This window comes from Lepisosteus oculatus, chromosome 18 (assembly GCF_040954835.1).
Source record: "Lepisosteus oculatus isolate fLepOcu1 chromosome 18, fLepOcu1.hap2, whole genome shotgun sequence".
Taxonomy (NCBI): Eukaryota; Metazoa; Chordata; class Actinopteri; order Semionotiformes; family Lepisosteidae; genus Lepisosteus; species Lepisosteus oculatus.
The window spans coordinates 7991244-7997818 of NC_090713.1; the positions used below are offsets into that span (position 1 = coordinate 7991244).

General features: G+C 37.0%; 1 long non-coding RNA gene across 1 annotated transcript; it reads right to left on the reverse strand.

Moving 5' to 3' along the window:
• Positions 1-3713: 3713 nt before the first annotated feature.
• LOC138224051 (uncharacterized) lies at positions 3714-6100 on the reverse strand. The gene is made up of 2 exons (XR_011182401.1): positions 5685-6100; positions 3714-4103 (listed from the first exon to the last, which is right to left on the reverse strand). It is a non-coding gene; the product is annotated as an uncharacterized lncRNA (long non-coding RNA).
• Positions 6101-6575: the final 475 nt, after the last annotated feature.

The window sequence follows — 6575 nt, forward strand, 5'->3', positions numbered from 1 at the left end:
TACATCATCGAATCGATACTAGTTATTTACAATCATATATCAATTCAATAGAAAATAAGACATGAAAACGAGAGCAATCAAGAAGATTATTTCTAGGTGATTTTTAAAGGTAAACCTCAATTCGCCGTAAGTCATCTTCACTTCTAACCAGAGATTGATAAACAATTAAACTCCACAGAAAAGATTAGGTTTTAAATTATATATTGACATATGAGTATAATGACTGGAGATCTATTTTTGTGGCTCTCCAGAATAAAAAAAAGTGTCATTGCTGTATCTAAACATATTGTTAAACTCAAAAGAAATGTATTGCCGTTGTAAACAAAATCCAACTTGGAATTACCCATGAATAAATTTGTGTAATTGAGTGCAACTGGGGATCCTATGACAATGCCTGAAACCACAAATAACACTGATCCTGAAATCTAGAATGATGTTATCGGGATTGAGTCTGATGATGAGTCAGTCAATATTACAGTTTTCAGAATGAGGGAAATTATAATAGTCTCTTGTGATGTATTCAGGCAAGGCACTGGCCTTGCAATGTTCCTTGGAGTTCAGGTTTGCTGCTGTGTAGTACTTCTACAGTAGGCCCAGAGAGAAGGGGTCTTCTCCTAGGATAGTTTCCAAAGTAATGGAATCCATGATCTTCTCTCCTGGGATTGAACTGTACAAACATGTCTAATGTGTACTAACAAATTTAATGTGGATAATAAATTCAGTGTGTATTAAATATGTGTATTAATAAATGTATAATGTGTACATGTGTGCTAATACATAACAATACCGAAGCCAAATTTTACATATTTTAAAACATTTTAGATATTTTAAATATTCAACTGTGAATATTAGGAATTGAGTTTGATTGTCAGGAAGCGTTAATTGTCAGAACACTCTTTGAATGTTGCTGATCATGCGTTGGCCAATCAGAATCAGTTTACTGGTCACTTCCTTGTATATAAGGTTGATTTCCGCCGTATTTGGGGCTCAGCTTTGTCAGATTTGTAACTTCTCTGGTGTCAGCTAGTACAGTCGGACTTGCTTCAGTATTTAAGCTTTCGGTTTCCTGGTTGTGGATCTTCGGCATAGACTCCCGGTTATTCCTGGTTCCAAACTTCTTCATATATGCTTCTCCATGTTCCTGGGTTGTAAAGTTCCTGGTTTTCCGGGTCCTGGTTTACCCTGTGGGAATGGCCATTGTATCCGGTTTCTGGTGACAGATACCTTCATAAGGAGCAGTGCTGGTCTTGGGATATGGGACTGTATATTTGGGTTATATCATGATCACAGAAGTGTGGTTTTGGAGGGACTTGGTGTTTTGTCTTACACTTGTATTTGGACTTGTAAATCCTGATATCCTGTTCACCTGATATCCTTGACCTTAGACTGTGTTATAGACAATGTTATAGTGTTATTTCTCATGGGTTTGTTATTAAACCTTTGCATTTAAACGTATGTTCAGACTGTAGTTTTGGGTCTTGCCCTTTAAGGGCTTCTGCTGTGCTGCATAGGGTCTGTTTAAGTTATGTAGCATTTTGTTAATGTGGAAACCGTAACATTGATTGGACACAAAGGTGAGGATCACTATTAGAACAACAGAAATATTGAAAAAAAAACAATGTAATATAAAACATAACAATTAATTTAACATTCTGAACCTAGAAGAGAGAGCAAGACGCCAATGATCTATTAGTGCGGGCATCATATGTGATATTTTCACATATGATGCCCGCACTAATAGAAAAACTCATGTGTGCATAGTGATCTGTCCACTATAAAGTTTTCTTAAGAGGACAACATTTCCTGTTGCTATAATTATCCCCTCCCCTAAAATAAATCAAACTCAAAATATATGCTTAATCTGTTTCTAATTATCATACTTTAAAGCATCTAAATAAGAACAGTTACTTATGTCAATAGGGCTGTTTTCCCCATTTGCTTCTTCTACTGAGAAAAAAAAAAGAATATAAATGTCCTGGAATACTGATGTGAGTGCACATTTTCTTTTCTGCTTTTGTAATCTAAATAATTAAAGACTACAGTTTCACAAGTGATAGTTTTTGTGTTTTTTTTTTCAGTCAGGAACTACACAACAGAAGGTAAGAGGTGCCAAGCTAATGTCTCTCTAACTTTCTTCATTCCTGAAACAGCTCAGTTAGGAGAACATGGATCACAGAATCACAAAAATACCAAAATCCTTTCTGCAAAATGTACACAGAAGCGGTAATAGGCTATCTGTGCACAAACAATAAAACCCCCAAAATCCCTCATTCCAGATCTCAACTATCCTCACCGCAAACTGCTCTCTCCCATGCAGCACCAATAAAGCACTTTTCTGAAGAACAGCTTCTACCCTACTGCTCACTGTGCAATGCTTCAGAAGCCAATACACCTCTGCACTCTGCACTTTTGACTTCTACTACATATTTATTGCTCTGTTTGTTTATTATTTGTATATTTATAGTACTATCACTATTTATTATGTACCACTTTTATAATGTACCGTCTACATTGTGTGGTGTTGTCTGTTGTACTGTCTTGTCTGTTGTACTTTGCATGTCCTGATAGAGCAGTGTGAATAAGAATACCAATGTACATTTGGCAAATAAACCCCTCTACCTACATTGTATGTAACATTCACAGTAGTGGTGACATTGAAGGTAATATCTCATTACCTGAAAATCTGCTAAATGAACCAATTTTTCACTACTATTATGAGAACTTTGATCATAAGAACAGTTCCAAACGAAAGTGGGCAATTTTGCCCATCTAGCCTGTTTGGTAGTTAGTAGTTAAAGGGGAACTGCAATGCTATTTTCAGATTTTGGGGTTACAAAAAATCAGCATGAAAGAGTGCATTTCAAACCGTAATAACAGTAAAATACACAGCGTCTTCTAAAACCTCCAATTTGCATCACAAAATAGATGAAACTTCCAGGTATTGTCACGATCCTCATCCCTATTCTAGAGGGCGTTCCGACCCTTTTGTGTTTTAGTTTCATTATCATGTACACCTGTCCCTGGATTCACCAGTATTATTTAAACCCGGTGCTCCGGAAGTATTGGAAGACTTATGCCCCGAGGCCCACCTAGCATCAAGTCGCCGTATGTCCGCAGCTTGAAGGCAAAGGCTTCCAAATGGTGTCCTGACCAGCCGAATCTGGGGCTCGGAGCGCCTGGTCTCATTATCCTTTTAACCTTTGTGTTCCTGATTGAGTTCCCCCTTCCCACGGATTTTAATCGTCTTGTCTTGGATGGATCACCTGGTTTTGGATTTTGGACTGTTTTTGGACTTGTTAGTCTGCTCTCCCCCCTTGCACCTGGATCACTGTCGGCACCGCCCCCTGTTCGCCATCCCTCCCATTACTCACCATATTTTCCCCGTAGCTCTTCTCTAGTCACTTCCAGATTATACCGTCGGCACAGTGTCCTAAACTACGCACTTCACGGGAGTCAGGACCGACTCCTGTTACAGGTATGCACAGCACCATGTTTGCCATGAACGAGGCAAGAAAACTTCTGGTGACGTGTGTGGCCAGAACTGTGAAGCTGTGAACTGTGAACTATCCTAGAACTGTGAAGCCTTCTGACATCCCTACACAGAACTGCAGCCTTAAATACAGAATTGTAAGAGGTGCTGTTAGTCCCCCTTGTCCAGGATTTAATGAGTCCCAGCTAGACATTAAACCACAAGTAACAGAAACATAAAATGCTTCATGTATATATATATTTATTTTTATTTTGTATGCTTTCCTATTTGAACATTGAACAAGCTAAAACAGAACAATTTAATGGAGTTGTCAATTGGCGGCAGTGCTCAGCTAAAAGTTTACTCCATACTTGAGACCCCGAGATGTTGCAGAAGACCAGACTTCATAACCGTCTCTTGCAACAATCAAGATGCCATCGTTTCTCAGCTGAAGCATGCAGTCTTTGAAGCCGATGCTAGTGTAGGTGTTGGTCTCCCACATGGCTTTTCCATCAGTCTTGTAGGCCACCAGGTTAGAGTCGTTCTGCATTATCAGATGATCAGCATTGTATGTCCCAGCAGTGTCACTGTCCCAGATTGGTTTTGGGCCATACACCACAAAGTTACCATCATCCTTGAAAAGTTCACAAAATAACAAAAAGTTTTCAGTTTTCTCAGTTGTAAGCCTTAAACATAATTCCAAAGTAAACAAGTTCAAACAACAGTATACAATGTAAACTAGAGAGCTGTATCAGTGTGTATCAGCTGTATCAGAGCCGCAAAGGAAGAAATAAAGCTTAATTCTAAATGTAAAAGTAAATAAAAGGAAAAGAAAATGAACTAAAGAAGGCTCCATGGTGAACCTGTTGGTAATTATGCATTTATTTAAAAGTTTCATAGGAGAATTAATCTTGTCCTATTTCAATGAAGTGACATTCCAGGTCACTAGGTGGGTTTGGCAAGTTAAAACATACAGTACCTTACCCTTAATATTTGATTAAAGTCATCTTTTTGTGTACAATATGTAAAAAGTACACTAAAACAGTAAATATGGTGTCAGGGTCAAAAAGTTGCATCACTGAAATACTTTCTCATGATATTGGTACTGGAGCAAAATAATGAATAATAAAAGAGCAAACAATTCTAGAATTCTGATAAAAGTACAATGCAATGTACTTGGAGTACATGTTCCAGTCATGGATATGGAAGTCTGTTCGACCCTCAGTGCAGTTACAGGTAAGTTTTTAGTCAGACCTGCACAGAAGAAGCAGAGGTATTGTTGATCGCATATACTAAAACATGTGAGGTACAAATAGACAGAGCCCTGTGTTGTAATGAAATTAGAAGCCGGTGTAGGAGATCGTCTCAGTAATTGAGTGGTTCAAGCCATCATCACACGATCTCTCTACCCCAGTATGAAGAAAGCAGACACTGGGTGCCACATTTTAGAGATCAGGCTTTTAATACTTTTTTGAAGTAGAAGAGTTGTTCTACTTCAAAAACAAAAATTACATAATGGGGATCTGCAAATGGCGATGGTAAATGAAGAATAGAGGCAGTGCTCTTATGTGCAGAAATACTCCTTTTTCAAGATATCCACCTGGTAATACATCCATATATACTGTATAAGGAAGGTTCTTATTTTGATATATCAAATCATATCTACAATATACATATGAATTCTACAGCCCAGGGGAGGTCTAATTTGTAATAGTAGAGTATGCTAATGAGTCACATGATTAACAATGCAGCTAATGAATAAGAGATGTTTGTACTTCTAGTCATCTAGACCAGAGACCTAGAGACTGGAAGTGAGCAAGTTATCCAACTGAATCTCAATGGATTTCATAATTTCATAATTTGTTTTAAATGTCATGCCATTAATACAATATTATTGTGGTCTACATATTACATTATAAATAAAGCAAAATCAATATTAGTTTGAGTACAGTATGTTTGCTATGAAACAAATAATAGTAACAGGCAAACCTAGATACAGTCCATAGTTTATTTGTTCTCATGAAGCTTTTTCTTAGTTTTCGGATAATTTCTTAAAATGTTCTGGACAATTTCATGCGGGCTTAGTGAATGTGTTAAGTCTAAGTACAGGAATGAAGGATTCTTAAGTACGTAAAGAAGCTAATAACAAATCATACATACCCTGAAGTAATATATGTTTTTGTTTAATTTTATTTGTGAAAAAGGAGTCACTTACCTGAAATACAGCTTTGAAATTGCCATTTATTGAAAGCAAATATTCTCCCTTCCTCAGCTGTTCACCTTTCCTTAGCTGATCCGAAATAACATGTCTGAAATACATCATTTAACATACAGCTAAATTTAATTTTCTTAATAAGATATGCACTTCAGAAGCTTTTATGCTCCATTTCTAAATTTGCCCTACCTGTCCAATCTCCCATTATTCTCTTATTTTCTAATATTAGATGTGATAAGGTTACAATTCACATTTTGTTTTCAACACCTAAACTAGCGAGCTTGTGATTTGAATAATTCTATGGTCACTGGTCTTAGCCTGGGTCATATCACTAGCTGATTGCGACTGGCGCTCCCCGAACAGTGACTTATGAATGGCTGAGTATTAGGATGAGGTTGCTGGCCCAGACCCTTGCATCTCAGCAGTACGGTGACCTCTGTGCCCACCAGGTTGCTTGCAGCTGCAGTATGTAGTGTCGGCAGTGAATGATGCATCTCTCCTCCATTTGGCACTCAATTTGGAGAATCCCAGAGTAAACTATTTCAGTAACATTTTAAACAGGTAGATGTGGACTTGAACAGGTTTTTCCAATATTTTCTTGTATGCCTCTATAACTGTTAATTTTCTAAATTCCTTTAGCCAATTTAGTCTGAACCTTTTATTTTTTGCCTTTTAAATACTACAGTGTAAATTATTTTGTATCAAAAATATTATTTTGAGCACTCTGTATTTCAAAATAGTAATGGATAATATTCCACTAAAGCACCAATAATATATACAATAATTCATGTTTCATTAAGGGACTTAATGAAACATGATGTATTGTATGTATTAAATCAATAAATTTCCAAAGTTTAGATGTCTTGAAAGACATCATTGTGTATCTTTTCA